Source organism: Mus caroli, unplaced genomic scaffold (assembly GCF_978045245.1).
Source record: "Mus caroli unplaced genomic scaffold, Mus_caroli_1 scaffold_16, whole genome shotgun sequence".
Classification (NCBI taxonomy): Eukaryota; Metazoa; Chordata; class Mammalia; order Rodentia; family Muridae; genus Mus; species Mus caroli.
In genome coordinates this window covers 43,806,173-43,827,150 of record NW_028227271.1, presented here as the reverse complement: position 1 = coordinate 43,827,150, position 20,978 = coordinate 43,806,173, and the positions used below count along the sequence as shown (strand labels likewise).

Here is a 20,978-nt window from a genome sequence, read left to right as displayed (position 1 = left end):
CTTACATTCTAGCAGTTATTGTAATTTGTTGTCAAATGTTACTGTCATTTATAGAATCACTGCTGACCTCACCAGGCTCCACTGGATAGTCACAATCACATGGTCATACTGACAGCCCTGGTTAAACTTAGTGGGTCACAAAGAGAAAGAAAAACCATGACTGTGGGGAGGGACCTAAGAGAAGTAGGAAAATACCAGAATGCACTGTTAAGAAGCAACCTGAATTAATTAAACAAACAAAACCCTCCATTAATCAAATGTTCAACAGTAGTAGATTACATGATTAAATTATGGACACATGAAATAGGACATAAGATTACAGAAAATGAAGAGATCCCCATATTCACACATCTAAATGAGCAAATTCCAAAATTTTAGTATTTAGGAGTATCATAGAAAAGTATATGATAGTTCATTTATACAAAGTTTTAAATGGAATAGAACTTGAAGTCAAGCCTTTATAAGTATGCAGTTTCAAAAGGTATAAAAGAAATCAAAAGGATAACCAATATGGAATTCAACTCAGTGGCTACCTTTGGTGCCTGGGACTGGGCTATTGAAGAAACATAGTTAGCGAATGTGCTTTTCTTGAGCTGAGTGGTAGGTCTTTGGACATTAATCATTGTTATTACCAGTGTTGCTATTATTATTATAATTTAAACACTTTATAGATTCTTTCATGTGAATGATCTATTTTATAATAAAAGTCTAATTATAGGAAGAAAAGTTTTTTAAAAAATGACTGTTTTGGTCTCTACAAGGGCCTTGCTTCAGAGCCATGCTCAAGTCATTGTGTAAAATGTCTTAAGATTTTTCAGAAATAAAAGCTAAGGAAAGCTCACTTTTCCCAGGTAGTTTTCTTCTCCTTGTGGTTGAAATATCACCCCATGCATTTTTCTCTCTCATTGTCTCTAACTAATGTAGATAAAATTCTAAGCCACACTCAACTCGAGCTGGAGTTTAGTTACCTACATCATCTGAAATGAGGACATTCTTCCTGTGGACTCTATGTCTTCCAATGGTGCATCTTTAAAATTAAAACTGTCATTTTTCTTGATGTACTTATGGAGGTAAAAGAGAAAATACATTCATATATTCACATATAGTCACATAAATATATAGTTGCACACGTGTGAATATACATGCATAAATATGAATATAGTAATTATTCCTCCCAGTGTTGAGGAAATTACATGACATACTATGCATAATAGAAATACACAGAGTGCCGGACGTGGTGGCGCACGCCTTTAATCCCAGCACTTGGGAGGCAGAGGCAGGCGGATTTCTGAGTTCAAGGACAGCCTGGTCTACAAAGTGAGTTCCAGGATAGCCGGGGCTTTACAGAGAAACCCTGTCTCGGAAAAAAAAAAAGAAATACACAGAGTATAAGGAACAGGTGACTCTCCTCATGTGTATGGGACCCGAGAAGCTAATCATCAGTGTAGACCCAAGAGTAGGCTTGAGCTTAATGTTCCATTTTCACCCTGTTGGCATCTGGATAGCCTTGAGGAAATTAAACTTTCTAAATATCAGATTGATACACGTTCCAATGAATTTTATATGCAAATGTGTGACAGTTTGTACTGAACATTTCACACAAAGGCTGATACAAGGTAAACATTCAGTGATGTGGTAGATATAATGTGATTAGTATTATCACTACTGTCATCTTAAGGACACAGGGGAGGTGCTGATGATACTGTGCCAGTGATAAAGTTGGAATGCATCCATGATTGTACTCTGCATTTTCATTGGCCCTTGGTAAATAGGTCTTCAAAGGAAAATTTTACAGCTTTGGTTAAAATAACCTTTTTCCTAATGTAGTAATTTTTATGCAAGCTATTCTGTGCACAGAGAGATTTTGAAACAGTTTTGCAGTATTTAGCAACTTGATGTGAAATTTTCCTGAAAGAGCTTTTGGGAAAGAAAAACAGAGAGGGGATAGATGTGATACATAAGTGAGGTGAGGGGCAGGCAATATAACTAGATGCCTCAATATCCCTGAGCTACCATCAGATGAGTCCACAGTGGCACTGTATACATACATTCATACAAATATAGGTAGAATTCTCTTAAGTATCTGAAACAAGAATTGGCAAATCCAGCATTATTTTAAAAATGTTCTGTAAGATCCTAAAGAGAGGATACAGAATTACTGACACATCAGTGAGCAAGTACCAATGACAAAGAAGAAATAAGTGAAAGGAGCAGTTGTTACAAAGTGCAGCTTCACATGTGGGTGGGGATTGTCTGGGTTGTGTTGATATTGACTCCTAAAATAACTGTATTTTCAGCTGTCTCAGTTTTCATTGCTCTGATAAAACACCATAAACAAAAGCAACTTGGAGAGAGGTGGGTTCATTTCAGTTTACAACTCTCAGGTTGTAATCCATCACTGAGAGAAGCCAGGCCAGAAACCTGGAGGTAGGAGTTGATACAGACGCCATGGAGGAGTGCTGCTTACTGGATTTCTTATAGAACTCAGGACCACCTTCCCTAGTGAGCTGGGTCCTCTCACATTAACAATTAATCAAGAAAACACAACACAGACATGTCTACAGGGAGATCTTATGAGTGTGTTTTCTCCATTGAGAGGCCCTCCACCCAGTGACTCTTGATTGTGTCAAGTTGACATAAAACTACCCAGCACAAGAGATAGCTCTGAAACTGTGGAGTCCAAAGTTCCACGTGCAGAATTTAGGAAAGCAGTGGAAGTGCAGGACCTCATCATGAATTTTGTTGTAGCTCCAACACCATTCACTCTCTCCATTTTTCTCATTGTTTCTTATGTCTTGCCACTCACTGGACATTGTTTATCAATGGTTCCATGAGGTTATGGTCCCTCAAACACTTTAGGAGATAGAGGAAGCCGAGACCTTTGGAAAGATGCTTATTAAATTTGAAGTCTCACACATTGTAGATATTAAAGAATGCATATACAGAATCTCATCATATGAATTCAAATTTGTTTAACTACAGGTACTTGCCATATGTTCTAACAGCAAGGATAACAAATTACAGCATGAACTTTGGGAAAATATAATGGAATGATGCCTTGCTAGCTGACAAAGTTTTACAGTCTTGGTAGCATCTCAGAACTATATTTAAGTTTTAACTAAAATTATCTTTTCTAGTTCTTCACTAAATCTTTTTGAGGACCATGATTACTCAAATGTTCAGGCAAAGATTTCCAGATTTGGAAATTTTCTCATGGATGCTAATATAATGAACATTCATTATTTGTCCAGAACTATAATCCAGAGACCAAATTTAATAAGAGCCTAATGGATTTCAACAGAGTAGTTATATAGAAGAAGTATGCATATAGAAGTTTGTAGGCCTAGAATTGCCCTATTTGGGCAGTGCAGAGGATTTAAGGTCTCTTTTTACTTATCACCACCACTTAACTCAGGCTCACCATCACGAATTTCCCATACCGTTTATGTCCCCATCATCATGGTTCATTCTCCCAGAATCTGATGGACTGGCAGAACTGATGATTCCAAAGTGTCATCTGTCTACGGCAATGGTTGTCAACCTTTGGCATACAATCTCTTTGGATGTCAGATGACCTTTAAGTGGGTTTGCCTAAGACCATTGGAAAACACAGATATTTACATTACAATTCATAACAGTAGCAAAATTACAGCCAAAAAAAATAACCAATACAGAGAATAATTTATTGTTGGGGGAGTTAGCCCAACATAAAGAACTGTGTTAAAGAGTCAAAGCATTAGGATGGTTGAGAACCATTGGTTAAAAGTATCTGCACTATGTAGATGCCTTAATTGAGCTAGTGTCCAGACATGGAATTCATTAATAACAACTCAAGTCTTCCAACTATGTTTCATTTAGCTTTTCCACATCAGTAGCTACTTGCTCTTACAGTCTTAAACTCTTCTTCCCAGCCAATAGTACTATCTGGGAATTTGATAGATTGTTTAAGAAGGGGCACCTAATTGGTAGAGGCAGATTGCTACAGTACACTTTTAGGTGTATTGTCTGTCTGGCCCTTGCTTTTCTTTCTTTCTGATTCTTTCTCTGCAAGATGTGAACAAGGTCCATTACGTGCTCACTCTAGCACTTATGAACTTCTTTGTCCTGTCTTCCTTGTCATGGCTGACTAAAACTATGAGTCAAAATTAAACTTTTCTCCCTTAAGTTGTTCCTGTGTAGTGTTTTGTCCCAGAAACAAAAGCAGCTAATATTTAGGTGGAACCTTTGCTTTCTTATAGGTCTCTATTGAAAAAAGAACTCTAACCAAATAATTCAACTATTAGACTCAGACAAATGTGTCTAAAAGAAGATTATTTTCCCAAGAGACACTGTTTTCCTTCTTTGAAGTACCTCATCAAGTCTAGATTCTGACAAGAAGCTCTGGATAGTCAGAAAATAAAATGGAAAAGGCTAAAAGTCAGGACTAGATTTAAATGCACCAGGAAGTAGAGAGTAAAGACAATGGGAGTTATCTGTGAATATGAAATCATTTCTTTAAATCTATCAGTGTTCTTGACATTTATATTGGGTTGGTATCTTGATGTATATATGAATAAAGTTAGTTTGTGATACAACTCTCTGAAATACACAAACAAAATGACTGCTAGTTCTCAGAGAACAAGGCAAAAATAATTACAAAATTCTTCACACTTGATCTTAGCCAAAAGGCTGAGAAGTGATAATTCCAAGATTCTTATCTGAGGAATGATATGAGAAGTAAAGTTACAAACACATTGGTGGTTATGGGGGATGAGGTTGGTTCAAATGCAGATTAGGAATTTTGTAGTAAATCCCAGAGAGTACATCTCAATAAAGAACTTATGTGGTGCTAATGCAAGTCGCCCTTAGTCACATCACATTTAGTAGACATAAGAGATAGTGAAAGAGACAGAATTTAATAGAGTTTGGGAAGCAGGTAGAGACTGCCAATAGCTTTGTCAGTAGGAATCAATAACCAAGTATCAAAGTGTGATATAAAAATGTAATGTGCTCTTTAAAATGCAAGTCCTTAAACTGAATCAGAATTTCTGAAGTAAGGATGAGAAATAAACATATTATCCAATCACCTACAGAATTAGAATGTGTGGAAAAATTAAAAATCAGTTCCATAAGATAGAGAACATGATAGTGCGATTTTTCTCAGAACTATGAATATGCTGGAGGTTAATGGTCATTGATTCACTTTAATATGTGAGTTCTACCACTAATCAGATATAATAATCAATTTATAAAATAAATTCACAACATTGAATAAAAAATCCCAGGCTGCCTTATCATTTAACATATACATTCAAAAACAATGAAACCAGCCCAGGATTAGACCACTAAAAGTCACTCTATATTCTTTTTTTCTTTTTGTTTGTTTGGTTTTTTTTGTTTTTTTGGTTTTTTTTTGGTTTTTTCGAGACAGGGTTTTTCTGTATAGTCCTGGCTGTCCTGGAACTCACTTTGTAGACCAGGCTGGCCTTGAACTCAGAAATCCGCCTGCCTCTGCCTCCCGAGTGCTGGGATTAAAGGCGTGCGCCACCATGGTAATCTCAAATCCAATCATTGGAGAATTGCCCTGAGGACATAACAAGATAGTCCCTGTAGATTTTTAGATTCAAGAAAAGACTTGCCAAATTTCTGTAATGATAAAAGTTTGAAGTGACAGTCTGTTCCCAGATTCTTTGCAAATGAATCTGTCACTATGGTTATGCATTGACCTTACAAGGATATCCACAAGAGAAGATTGTAATCATTGAGGAAAGTTTTCATCTTCAGAAACAAAATGCAACATCCTTATTTTTTAAAAAAAAATTTTATACCAGAGAAAAAGAGTGTCACAGCAAACATTTGCTGATGGTATTACAAACAAATTGAAAAGGAACACAACTGTGCTTCAGCGCGGTATTGTTTACTCTGCCTATTAAAACCACAGGTGAAATTTGGAGCTCTTCTTCTACTTGTTTTGTAAAGATTATTTTGTTCTCTATCAAAATCATAATGGTGCAACCAACTCCATCCGACTCTTCTGATCCAGAATGGAATTACATTAATACAAGCTGATAGCTGAATATAATATAAAGCTGATGACATTTATGAAAAAGGACCTCAGCATACTGTTTTAACAATGTATTCTTCTCTGCTTGACAAATAAAAACATTTATATTTCAAAGTAATTTCCATTTTAAAAATCCCATGCCAAGCTGATAAGGGAAGATAAAATATTGAATTTTAGTACATAAATAAGCTCTTTTGAAACAACAAAGAAGCTTTTAGTAATAGCTTTCATTTAGATGGCATAGTTTCCTCACTGGGAATTCTGACTAGCATACTTTACGAGAATGTATGTGGAGAGTTTATATTCTTTATAAATAAAATAGATGATAGATGTGTAGCATACATATACTGATTTTGTTTTGTAGGACACTTAAACATGGAATTTTAATTGGTTTATTTTCCAAGGTTTCATTTTTAGGAACTTATGCAGAAAAGTCTAAGTTCCAAGCTGTTCCTACTGGAACTTGAGAGGATAAGAAGAAGCTTTGCTTTAAAGAGAGAAAATGGAGAAGAAATCCATGCATGGCTGTAGGGCCACAACTGGACTGGCTCTCTTTTAGAAATGGTCAAATAGCGCTCCAAATGCCAAAAAGCCAAGCTCTCCACTGTGCAGGTTATGTGAATATACACATCTTAATAAATGGAGACAAGAGACTGCCAAAAGTTCTTATAATATTAACAATCCAAACAAAACTATTGGTTGTCTACCAGAAGTTAATAGTAAGACCCCATTGCTGATGATGCCACACATTTTGGTCACAAGGCACAGAGAAATAAATTTGGAACTGAATGAGATATGCTCTTACCTGGCTAACTTTTATTGTTCTAAGAGGTATGATGCAGGCTGTTGTGGGAGAAAATCCATCCACAGTCTTCCCTAACTTAAAGTTCTGTAAGCTACAAAAATGATCTATTTGGCAAGCTGTGTCTTTTATTGCAGTAATGGCTTATCAGTTTTGAGGATAGCCAATAGTTTTATTTGATTTGAGACCTGCTCCACAAGTTGGAACTTATGCCTGGTTTTATAAGCTTATCAGTGAACTCATGGCTATATAAGCCCTGTGGGGAACTAATTACTATTGTTTTGATAGATAGTTACAATGTGAAACTGTCTTCTAAGCACTCACACATACATTCATATATTAGTTCTGGGATCAACCTTCATCAGAAAAACTGTATTGCAGTAGGAAGCAACTAATGAAAAAATAAACAAAAAAAGCACCAAAATCATAATTGTTAAAATTACTGAGAGTTAATGATGTTGGAGTGTTGACCTTAAATAGGGGCTTTATATTACTGAGTCAGAAAGAAAGTGTAACTTAGAAAATGAGACGATATGCTCGTAAAAGGCTCCATCATCACATGACATGAAACAATTTTAGCTGCTTTATTGGAACAAGTTTGAGCCCCTCAACATTTCATCAAGGAAGAGAGGGGGTTCCTTGAGGTTCCATTCCTCAATTATAGACTGTTGGCCAGCAAGAGGTATTGTGGGGGTTTAGACATTTTCTTCAGTGGTGTAGTCACTGATAAGTTTCTTGTGTTATAGTAAATAACATCTGACACATGCTCCTGCAAAGAGCCCTTAATACACACAGTGGGTCTCACACACACACGAAGTGTTATAATTGGAGGGTCTTAGATGAGAGAAGGGTGGGGGAAATGACTAAAATTCATTATATATTATTATTCAAAACTGTCAAAGAATTAAAAAGTCACAAGCCAAAAACAGAAAGAAAAGAAAAGAAGAGAAAGGAGAAGAAAACAAAAGAAAAGAAAGTGGAGTAAATAAATATTTAAAAAATCCCCGGCATGGCATGGGGTTCTTCCCACCTGAGACTATTTATATTCTTGGATGAAAGATAGGGGGTTTTCAGAGGGGAAACCAGGAAAAGAGATAACATTTGAAATGTAAATAAAGAAAAAATAAATTTTAAAAAATAAAGGCAAATAGCACACACACATACACACACACACACACACACACACACACACGGACACACACACGGATACACGAACACATAACAGCCTTTATATTTTTAAGTATGCCTTAAGCAGCACAATAGTTGGACAACTGTCTACCTCCCATGTTGTTAGAATCTACCTTTCTATCCATAACTCAAGTTATTACTATGTTTTATATGGACTGCTCTTAACTCCAATTGGTCAGACCACATGGCCATATTTTTATGGTTCAGCTAACCCATGGTGGCTTTCCTTTCTCCTATCTTGGACATTCTTCTTCCATGGTGGCCTCCTTCTCTGTCCTTGACTTGTCAAGCTCAAGAAACCTAAACCCCACCTCTGTCTCCCCTCTCCATCTATTGGCTGTCAGCATCTTCATTCAGAAATCAGAATTAACATGTGGGCAGTGTCCCAGCATGCAGACTCCAAGTTTCTGGGGGCCCGCATATAACATTACAATAGACAATAAAATACAAAACTTTAACAGAAAAGGAAAGAAGAAAAGGAAAAGAGACTGCATAATCTTCTTGACTCTTAAGGTCCAATCAAGTTGAAAACAATATTAGCCATCACAGAATACAGAGTTAAGAAACAGAGTCATCTGCTCTTATGCATCAGAAATGGGTATTTGAAAGTTGAAATTAAAGATATAACATAATTTATATAAACAGCCTTAAATGAAATATTTAGTTGTGAGGAGTGTATTCAGTAAATATTAGCAAAAACATAAAAGCTGCGGAAATATTGAGAATCAAATAATGGATAATGCCCCATGTTCATGGATGGAGGGATTCATTAAGATTCAGATTCAGTTCCTCCTTTAATGAATTATTAATCAGATTTGTGTTGAGTTACTTTCTAGGTATTCAAAGAGTCCTAAAGTTTATATGGAAGAAAAAAAAAGTCCAAACAGTCAACATAATACTGAAGAAGAACAACGCTGAGCAACTGACTCTACTACCTACAAAATATATCACAAAGCAAAAGACAGAGTAATCAAAAAGATGTGGTTGTGGTAAAAAAAAAAATAGAAAAATAAATACAAAGAAGAGAATGGAGGGCCCAGAAATGGATGTGAGTCAGTAGAGTCAATTGGTCTTTGACAAAGGAGTAAGAACATTCAAAAGAGAAGCAACAAGCTTCCAAGAATATTAGATACTAAGAAAGAAATCTAGATACTGATGTTACATTTTCACAAAGAAATGAACTCAAAGTAGGTTGTATACTTACATGTAAACATAGAATTGAAGAGAAAGAAAAAACCTCTAGAAAACAAGATAGAAATTTAGGTTGCTCTGAATTTCTTGATATGCTTTCTGTCTCTAGCTGCATATGTATCAGAAGATGGCCTAGTCGGCCATTGTTGGAAAGAGAGGCCCATTGGTCTTGAAAACTTTAGATGCTTCAGTACAGGGGAACACCAGGGCCAAGAAGTGGGAGTGGGTGGGTAGGGGAGTAGGGGGAGGGTATGGGGGACTTTTGGGATAGCATTGGAAATGTAAATGAGGAAAATACCTAATAAAAAAAATTTAAAAAAAAACACAATCTATGATGAACTGAAATTTGAGAAACTGTAAACATGTTGTTCTACTAAAAGGCACTTTTATGGGAATAAAATGGAGCAATGGAGAAATGAATCAGAAGTAAAGAGTATGACTGCCTTTTCAGAGGACTGAAGTTCTATTCCCAGCACCCAAAGGCAGCTCACAACTGCCTACAATTCTAGTTGCAGTAGATCATATGTACTCAGGTGGCCTTCATGAGCACCTGAGCTAACATGTATATTCACATATATAAACATAACCCAGATGCATGTAGTTAAAAATGGGAAAATAAATTTTAAAAAGGTATGGAATGGCAAATCAGTCATTGGAAGAAAGTATCAGGAAACACAATCTTCATACAAGACATATCAAATTGCTGCAAAAGAGGTCTTAACACCTCAAAAGTAAGAAACAGGTTAAAAGTAGGCAAAATACCTGAACAATCATTTCTCCAAAGATGATAAATAATAAAAGGTGTTTAACAAAATATAGAATAGATTATCTCATGAGGAAATTACAAGTTAATTTCCTGAGATTACTGGGAAAAGTTACTGGAGACTAGTTGGAGTGACTGAAAACTGAAAAAAAAAAGTAACACTGATAAAAATAGGTGTCAAAGGGTCAACAGGAACTCTCATTAATTGGTGATGGAAATGCAGAATGGTATGGCCACATTTCAAAGGGAAAAGAAGACATATTTCTTTTTTAATTCCTCAAAAATTCCATACATGCATACAATGTATGTTGACCTTCTCAACATCTCCCTTTTCCCTCTTACACTGAAGCCATCCTCAATATGATTCCCTTCTCAACTTCATATTATCCTTTTTAAAAAATCAATAACCTCCCCCAATCCAGTTAGGGCTACCCATATGTGCATGGGTGTAGGATCTTCCACTAGGGCACAGGAAACTGAAAAGTGGTGATTTCCCAAAGAAATGTGACTTTTCTTTTTTTTTAATTAAGTATTTTCTTCATTTACATTTCAAATGCTATCCCAAAAGTCCCCCATGCCCTTACCCCCCACTACCCTATCCACCCACTCCTACTTCTTGGCACTGGTGTTCCCCCATACTGAGGCATATAAAGTTTGCAAGATCAAGGAGCCTCTCTTCCCACTGATGGCCGACTAGGCCATCTTCTGATACATATGCAGATAGAGACATGAGCTCTGGGGGTACTGGTTAGTTCATATTGTTGTTCTACCTATAGGGTTGCAGACCCCTTTAGCTCCTTGGGTACTTTCTCTTGCTCCTCCATTGGGGGCCCTGTGTTCCATCCTATAGATGACTGTGAGCATCCACTTCTGTATTTGCCAGGCCCTGGCATAGCCTCACGAGAGACAGCTATATCAGGGTCCTTTCAGCAAAATCTTGCTGGTGTATGCAATGGTGTCAGTCTTTGGAGGCTGATTATGGGATGGATCCCCGAGTATGGCAGTCTCTAGATGGTCCATCCTTTCATCAGCATTTAGCTACCAATGGCTCTTCAACTAGGGGTAGGGTCTTGTGAGACCTTCCCTCGCTCATGCTGGAATTTTTGGCTGTATTAATATTGTGCAGGTCTTGTGCAGGTAACTACAGATTCTATGAGTTCATCGGAATAACTGCAGGATCTCAAGGACACGATTTAACAACACTTTTTTCTATCCACTGGCTCTTAATAAAGTCAGACAGTCTTATAGTGCAATGTAGCAACCTTATTCCTAGATGCTTATCTAGGTATGTTGGAACTTATTTTCACATGGAAATCTGCAGTATTATTTTATAGTAGCTTTACTTATATCTCCTGAACTGTAATCCACCAAGATGGCATTCGAAAGGAGAATGAATAAACAAATTGTAATATATCCACAAATGCAATATTTTCTAAGCAATAAAAAGAAATGGGGTTTGAAGCCACTAAACCAGGTTAATAGACCTTTCCACAATTTTGTTGAAGAAGTCAGTCTGAAAACATGGTGCAGGGGAGTTTCTGTCTATAGGACATGCTGAGGAAGGAAAATGCAGAGAGACTTGTCAATGGTTGCTGGAGGTATGGAGAAAAGAAGATAAATGTTGGTGTGCAGATTTTTAAGTCAATGAAACTGTTTTGCATGGCACTGAGGTAGCATGTATGTGGCCTCATGCATTTGTTAAACCCATAAAATTGTCTAATACAGAGAATGCACCTTAATGGAAATTATGGCCTTTAGTTAATAATTAAATTCCAATATTAGTTCATTGAGCAAAGGAAATTAATATGGAAGGGAGAGAAAAGATATGTGTGAACTGTTTGTACCCTCTACTTTCTAAAGTACTCTTACACGGTAAAGCATATTACAAAAAATATCAATATTCATAATATAAGAGATCACCAAATTATGGGGAATAAAGTTGACAAAACAAAATCTTTAACAATAAGAATTAAAAAGCTTTGATGAAATTAAAAACTAAGGGATATAAAATATTCATGCAATTGATGCAAGATGCAATGCACATGTAAATATAAATGCTAGAGACGTGAAATATCTTGAAAGACATAAAAGGCAATTATTATTCCAGAACACATAGGACAGGCAAATATTGCAAAGACATCATAAAACACCATCCATGGAAATAAATAATCATAAATGAAACTTATTAAAATTAAAATTTTCTATTTGGTAAAATGCACTATTATAGAAAAAGTAAGGAATTCAAGCATCTGAGATAAATATGCACTGAACATGGAGACAGGGAAATTTTTGTTAAAAATATATAAATATAATCTGGCAAATTAGTATTAAAAAGGTAAAACAAAGCAATATAAAAGTAGACAAAACCTCAAAAAAAGATATATCAGGGAAGTGTATAAACACATGTTGTTATTAATATAAAAATTATGGTAAATTATGTAGATGTACAACATTCACAAAAAAATTTCATGACTTCTGAATTCATTTTAAAAACTTAAAAGACAAATCAGAGAGAAGACAAGGTTGCCCACTTTCTCAGTAGCTATTCAATATAATACTAGAAGCAATAAGACAACTAAAGGCAATTATTATTCCAAGGAGATCAAGTGGATTCAAAATGGAAAGAAGTCAAAGAATTGCTATTTGCAGATCATGTGATAGTGATCTCAAAATTTCTACTAGAGAACTCCTACAGCCGATAAAGACCTTCAGTAAATTGACTGGTTACAGAATTAATACAAAAAAGCAGTAGCCCTCCTTAATATTAAATAATAAATGAGCTGGGAAAAATTAGGAAAGCACCATTCTTCACAATAGCCAAAACTAATATAAAATATTTTGATGTAACTCACCAAGCAAGTGAAAGTGCTGTGTGACAAGATCTTTGAGTCTTTGAAGAAAAAACAAAAATGAGGAAGATATCAGAAGATACAGAAGATAGAAAGCTCTACAATACTCATTATTTGATAGGATTAACATAGGAAAACTTACCAAAAGCAACCCTGTAAGAGCAATATTCAATTTCATATGGAAACCCCAAATCCCAGCATAGTTAAAGTAATCCTGTACAATAGAAGGGCTTCTGGAGGTATCACCATCCTCAATCTTAAGCTGTACTACAATAAGTAATAGTAAGACAAACTGCATTGTATTGGCCTAGAATACCATGCAGACAGGTTAATCAATGGAATCAAATCAAAGGCCCAGAAGTAAACCACACACATATACACATTTGAGTTTTGACAAAGAAGACAAAAAAACATACAATGGAAAAGGGAGAACATCTTTAACCAATGGTGCTGATCTAATTGGATGTTTGCATGTGGAAGAATGCAAATAGAACTATGTTTGTCACTCTGTACAAAACTCAAGTCCAAGTGGATCAAAGACCTCAACATAAAACTGAATACACTAAATATAATAAAAGGAAAAGTAGGGAATAGCCTTGAATATATTGGTATAGGAGACAACTTCCTGAACAGAACATCAACAGCTCAGATATTATGATCAATAATTAATAAATGAAACCTTATGAAACTGAAAAGCTTTTGTAAGGACAGCAATAGGACAAAACTGCAACTTACAGATTGGGAAAGAACCTTTACCAATATTACATCTAACAGAGGACTAACATCCAAATATATAAAGAACTCAAGACACCAACAAACCAAATAACCAAATTAAAATGCGGTACAGAGATAAATAAAATTCTCAACAGAGGAATCTTACATAACTGAAATGCACTTAAATGTTTAGTATCCTTAGTCATCATGGAAACACAAATCAAAAGGACTCTGACACCCATCAGAAATGGCTAAGATCCAAAACTCAAGCTGGTGAAGATGTGGAACAAGAGGAACACTTGTCCATTGCTTGTGGCAGTGCAAACTTGAACACCACTAAGGAAATCAATTTGGTGGCTTCTCAGAAAATTGGGAATAGTTCTACTTTAAGACATAGCTATACCACTCCTGGGCATATCCAAAAGATACTCCACCATATCACAAGGACACTTGCTCAGGTATGTTGGTAGTAGCTTTATTCATAATAGCCAGAAATCAGAAACAACTTAAATGTCTCTCAAGTGAAGAGTTGGTAAAGAAAATGTAGTACATTTACACAATGGAATTTTACTCAACTATTAAAAACATCATGAAATTTGTAGGCAAATAGGTGGCACTAGAAAATAAAATATGGAGGAAAGTAACTCAGACTCAGAAAAACACCCTTAAGTGGATATATAAAGATAAAGATAATGATATATAAATATAAAGATAAAAACTATAACGCACAGGATAATCATGCTACAGTCCACTGACTCCAAAAAGCTAAGTCACGAAGAAGGCCTAAGGGAAGATATATGAATCTCACTGAGAAGGGGAAATAAAATAGACATGGTGGGGGTGGATGGGTAGAGAGTACTGGGTGGGATGGTGTAGGCAGGGGAGCAAGAGAGATCAAGTGGGGAGAACTGGAAGAGATAACTAAAATTTATGGGGGAGGGTCTTCTCTGGGACTAATTAGAAACCTAGGTCAATGGAAACTCCCAGGAATCTATGAGAGTGTCTGTAGCTAAGACTTCTAGCTGTAGAGGATATGGAACCTGAAAGAGCTAACTCCTGTAACTGGGCAATACCTCCAATATAAAGATAGGGATACCAACCTAGCCACAAAATTTTCAACCTATAATTTGTCCTGCTAACAAGATGTGCAGGAATAAAGCAAGAACAGAAACTGAAGGAACAGCCGATCAATGACTATCCAGCATGAGACCCATGCCATGACACTATTAATAATATTCTGCTACACTTGCAAACAGGAACCTAGCTAGCACCATAAATGTCATCTGACAGGCTTCATCTAGCAGCTGATGGAAAAAGATTCAGAAACTCACAGCCAAACATTAGTTGGAGCTCAGGGAATCTTGTAGGTAGGCACAGGAAAGGCTGAAGGATCCAGAGAGGTCAAGGACACCAAAAGAAATCCTACAGGATCAACTAACCAGGTCCCATAGGGACTCACTGAGACTAAATCACTAACCAAAGCATACAGGGAAGGGACCTGGGCTCTCTGCTCAAATTGATGCTCTGATCAATTATGCTCCTTGATCTTTATGTAGGAATCCTAACAACTAGATCAAGGAGTGTTTCTGACTCTGTTGCCTGACTTTAGATCCCTTTCCCTTAACCAGGCTGCTTTGTCTTCTCTCAATAAAAGATGATACACCTAGTCCTACCCCAACTTGTTATTCCAAGGTGAGATGATTTCTATGGAAAGTCTTCTCTTCTTTGAGAAGAAAGACAGGGGGGACTGAGAAGGGAGATTGAGAAGGAGTGACTTAGAGGAGAGAAAGGAATTAATTAATAAAAATGTACAGTGTTAACATCAGCAGGGGTTTTGAGATCATATTATGGTAATGACTCTTTAGATGAAAATATTAATGCTATATTACTCTGGAATCTAGAAGCTTCTTCAGAAGTTAAACATATATCAGTTTTATAACCTATTGATCACGTTCACAAGAATTTACCTGAGAAAGATGTAATCATATTTCCATCAAAAGTTAAGCAAATATATATATATATATATATATATATATATATATATATATATATATATATATATACCTCCTTGCACAGGAGTGTTACAGCAAATTTATTCATAAACATCTAACTGTAACAAATCAATTGTCTATCAAAGGGAGGATGGGAAGATAAATTGAGCTAAACTCACAGAATAGAATTGTAATCAGCAGCAGGAAGGAACAAATTGTTGATCAACAACAACTCAGGGACAGTGACAGAGTTTGAACAGTCACAATGGCTTCCTCTCTCCCTGCAGGAGCAAGGGATTGACTAGAAAGAATAATGATGGTATGTTTGGCAGAATGAGAATGTTCTACATCTCTAGTCAGTTACTCATTGGTCATACGCACAATTATCAGTGTGCATTCCAGAATACATGTAAAACCTATGTACTTAACAACTATCCACAAAATTTCACTTATTTTGAGGTCTATCAGGAGGGGGTCAAGTTTTCATGGAAATAAAAAGTGTATGACAAGGAGCAAGGCTCTTTGATAATACTTCATGGAAAACATTGCATTAAAGAACTTTGTGAAGTTGCACCCCCAAACAGGAGTGGTGATGCTTGGCCTAACATCTGACAGCCTAGACCAGGGATGTCCACATGGCCTTTGATGATAACAGTCGGCTACTGCTGCAGGGTCACAGACCCTGACATGGCTTTTGGTGGTAGCATGGGCAAGATTTCACCATGATCTCAGGTGGCGTTATCAGTTACCCACATCAGGCTATTCCTCACTAATATCAAGTCTCAACTTATGTCTTTTTATCATGCACACAGCATTCTGCTTCTTTTCTCTCTTCCATCTCTCTCCTACTTACTTGTTCATCTTAATGTCACCTAGGGCTTCTTAGCATAGGGTCCTCTCAGAAGTTCTGTGCCCCTTCTGCCCATGTGTCCCCCGGCAGATGTTGTCTCCAGCTTGCTCTGCCAACCTGTAGTGCCTGGCACTGATCTGGCGTCCTTTATTTTTCCTTTTTTTAATGGAGATTCAAGCAGACATCTTTAGAACTGTCCCAAGCATACTGGAAATAGCTACCCAGTGAGGGATGCTCATGAAGATGTCATCTCTGTCTCTTAATTCGGGGTCTTCGCCCTCTAATTCACAATTTTACATTCAAAACACAAGATTTCAAGCCCATATGGAGCAATCTTGTTAACATATATTTGTTTTGGCAAATAATAAGTTTTCTGTTCCACTACTAATCATCAGAAGAGTGGCCTTTCCCTGGCTACGTTCAATGTCTAATCATCTCATTGTACTGATAGTTTATCTACACATTGGCCACTGCTTGCTCTAATTATAGGTTAAACAAGAGCACTCTGTAACCAACTCCAAGGAATATTAATTTCAGTTGTATGTGCCTATAAGTTTACATTGAGTTTTATGTTCCTTTATCTAGCCATGAATTATGGTATTGATAACTGCACTGCAATTTAATACTTTATCCCTGTAATATTCTCAAAAACATCAGATTATTATCTTTATCTCATGGTTGCATGGATTTTTGTGGATCATAAATATGGGAAGGATACAATCAGATGAGTCTGGTTTTAAATTCCCCCTCTCTTTCCTGCTTTTAAAATTTCCTTCTTGAATAATCTCTATTAGCTTTAAAATATAACTACTTTTTTTTCTTTAAAGAAAATGTGCATGGGATTCAATAAACCTGTCATCTGTGAAACATTTAAAAAAAAAAACAAAACAGGACAATGAGCAATCATACAGAGACAATAAAAATGTAGATAACAATAATGATGCCTGACATTTTCAAAGGACTTTACAAAGAACTTTATTTTTGTTACTTTAGAACATTAGACTGTGATTATGATATCATAGTATTACCTATAAGGGTTTCACATATTTGTTCAGATATTTCTAAATTATTTTTGTTAGTCTTATTATTGAGCATTTAGTGATGGAGAAACATGTGGCTCACTTGGCAAAGGTCAAACATTTGGCTTCAGCATGGAAGGAACATGATTTTAGTTCGTATGTCCACTTTATGAAACTCTAAAATATTTGGTTGGGATTCTAACCTTTAATGGCAGAACCATCTGTCCCACCTTAAAATTCTAAAGTATAAGGAATCATAGTGGTTTAATGACTCATTGCTTTGCAGTTTTCTACAAATGCATTATCTGCACTGTGCCATGTTAGGATACTGTTTGCTTTCTGTTCATGAAAAGTAGAAAGAATTGTTTGTTCATCACACACATGATGACCAAAAAACATACTGATTTAAATAACTTATTTATTGCCCATATTATTTGATCCAAACCTGAAATCCATGTTTTTGGCTTTCTATGTATCTCCAGATTAGACTCTATATCTTCATTCAGGAAACTTCAGGCATACTTAAGTCACTTTCTTATCCTCTTCCCAGATCTTGGTTGAAGTATATAATAAAAACTCTATTAGAAAAAAAAATGTGCTTTTTCGCAACGGGTTTGCCCTCAGAACGCAGGTGTTGTGAAAGTCACTGCTAATTCAAAGCAAAAATGAGAAAGGAAAAGACTCACATCAACATCGTTTTAATCGGACACGTAGATTCTGGCAAGTCCACCACAACCGGCTACCTGATCTACAAATGTGGTGAAATCGACAAGCGAACCATCGAAAAGTTTGAGAAGGAGGCTGCTGAGATGGGAAAGGACTCCTTCAAGTATGCCTGGGTCTTAGACAAACTGAAAGCTGAGCGTGAGTGTGGTATCACTATTGACATCTCCCTGTGGAAATTCGAGACCAGCAAATACTATGTGACCATCATTGATGCCCCGGGACACAGAGACTTCATCAAAAAACATGATTACAGGCACATCCCAGGCTGACTGTGCTGTCCTGGTTGTTGCTGCTGGTGTTGGTGAATTTGAAGCTGGTATCTCCAAGAACGGGCAGACCCGCGATCATGCTCTTCTGGCTTACACCCTGGGTGTGAAACAGCTGATTGTTGGTATCAGCAAAATGGATTCCACTGAGCCACCATACAGTCAGAAGAGATACGAGGAAATCATTAAGGAAGTCAGCACCTACATTAAGAAAATTGGCTACAACCCTGACACAGTAGCATTTGTGCCAATTTCTGGTTGGAGTGGTGACAACATGCTGGAGCCAAGTGCTAATATGCCTTGGTTCAAGGGATGGAAAGTCACCTGCAAAGATGGCAGTGCCAGTGGCACCATGCTACTGGAAGCTTTGGATTCTACCTACCACCAACTCGTCCAACTGACAAGCCTCTGAGACTACCCCTCCAGGATGTCTATAAATTTGGGGGCATTGAGACTGTCCCTGTGGGCTGAGTGGAGACTGGTGTTCTCAAACCTGCCATGGTGGTTACCTTTGCTCCAGTCAATGTAACAACTGTTGAAATGCACCATAAAGCTTTGAGTGAAGCTCTTCCTGGGGACAATGTGGGCTTCAATGTGTCAAAGATGTTAGACGAGGCAATGTTGCTGGTGACAGCAAAAACGACCTACCAATGGAAGCAGCTGGCTTCACTGCTCAGGTGATTATCCTGAACCATCCAGGCCAAATCAGTGCTGGCTATGCTCCTGTTCTGGATTGTCACACAGCCCACATAGCATGCAAGTTTGTTGAGCTTAAAGAAAAGATTGATCGTCGTTCTGGTAAGAAGCTGGAAGATGGCCCCAAATTCCTGAAGTCTGGTGATGCTGCGATATGGTCCCTGGCAAGCCCATGTGTGTTAAGAGCTTCTCTGACTATCCTCCACTTGGTCATTTTGCTGTTCATGGCATGGGGCAGACAGTTGCTGTGGGTGTCATCAAAGCTGTGGACAAGAAGGCTGCTGGAGCTGGCAAAGTCACCAAGTCTGCCCAGAAAGCTCAGAAGGCTAAATGAATATTACCCCTAACACCTGCCACCCCAGTCTTAATCAGTGGTGGAAGAACGGTCTCAGAACTGTTTGTCTCAATTGGCTATTTAAGTTTAATAGTAAAATGTGAGGAGCCGCCCTCACATTCGCCATTACAAGATGGCGCCGACATCCTGTGTTCTAAGTAGTAAACAAATAATCTGCGCATGTGCCGGGGTAGTTTTCCACTCCATGTGCTCTGCCTTCCCCATGAGGACAACTCGGTCGATGGGCTGCAGCCAATCAGGGAGTGACACGTCCGAGGCAAAGGACAATCCTCCATAAAAGGGACGGGGTTTTGCCATTCGTCTCTCTTCTCCTCTGCCTCCTGAAGAAGTAAGCAATAAAGCTTTTGCCGCAGAAGATTCCGGTTGTCCTGAGTGTGTTCTTGCTGGTGGGGACAAAAGCTCGGGATAGTAAAAGACTGGTTAATGATAACAATGCATCGTAAAACCTTCAGAAGGAAAGAATGTTTTGTGGACCATTTTGTGTGTGTGTGTGCGTGTGTGTGTGTGTGTGTGGCAGTTTTAAGTTATTAGTTTTCAAAATCAGTACTTTTAAATGGAAACAACTTGACCAAAAATCTGTCACAGAATTTTGAGACCATTAAAACAAGTTTAATGAGAAAAAAATAGAAAAAAAATGCATTACATCATAAACTTGAAAACCACCCTAATCTAATATCTAGAAACTACAATTTTAGGGATAGAGAAAAGAGTAATTCCTCCAGTTTAATAAATCAGAAATCTTTTGTATGATTACCAGTAAACATTTTCAGAAATATTTTTAATAAAAATATTATATCACAGAGACAATAAAATAATCTCAGCTACATGAAGCAAAATAGATGAATTTTAAAACAGAAAAATAATAACCACATGATACTACATTCAAAATGAGTCTTCTTTAATACATAGGTAACAAAATTAATGCAGAAATGGTTTCCTATTTAGTATAAATTAGTCAAGGGAAAAAGTTAAGAGAAAATTCCACATAATTATTATCTCTTCTGAGGGGCCAAGATGGGAGTGAGGGATATGAACAACCCATAAAATAAACAAGGTCTGATGAAGGCAAGAGGAGAGGTGGCAAGAGAATGGAGGTCCCCCTGGAATAAAAGTCATAAGAGGGAGAGAGAGGTAGGAAACTGGAAGTAAGAGGGGATCCAGGAAGGGTATGAAGGGGTAGGATCAAGTGTGTGGAGAGACAGAAGACATGGGCTGATAGCCATGAGAATAAATGGAAATCTTCAGCTGACAGGAGTGCAGAAGTGGCAGGCATCTCCAGGACTAGACAGAGACATGGGATAAGAGAGGAAACCCAGGAATCAATGGGGGTGACCTTAGCTGTGGCTCACAGCATTGGGGATATGGAATCTGAAAAGGCCATTTCCTATAGCCGGGCAGGAACCCCAGTGATAGGGACACCAACCCACTCAAAAAAAATTTTGACCCGTAATTTGTCCTATCTACAAGAAATTCAGAGACAGGGGATGGAACAGAAACTGACAGAATGGCCAACCAATAACTGACC

General features: G+C 37.2%; 2 pseudogenes; one reads left to right on the top strand and one right to left on the bottom strand.

Annotated features, from left to right (window-relative positions):
* Window positions 1-4,524: 4,524 nt before the first annotated feature.
* Window positions 4,525-4,680, bottom strand: LOC115029506 (U2 spliceosomal RNA; annotated as a pseudogene).
* A 13,356-nt stretch (window positions 4,681-18,036) lies between these two features.
* On the top strand, window positions 18,037-19,496 carry LOC110310596 (elongation factor 1-alpha 1 pseudogene; annotated as a pseudogene).
* Window positions 19,497-20,978: the final 1,482 nt, after the last annotated feature.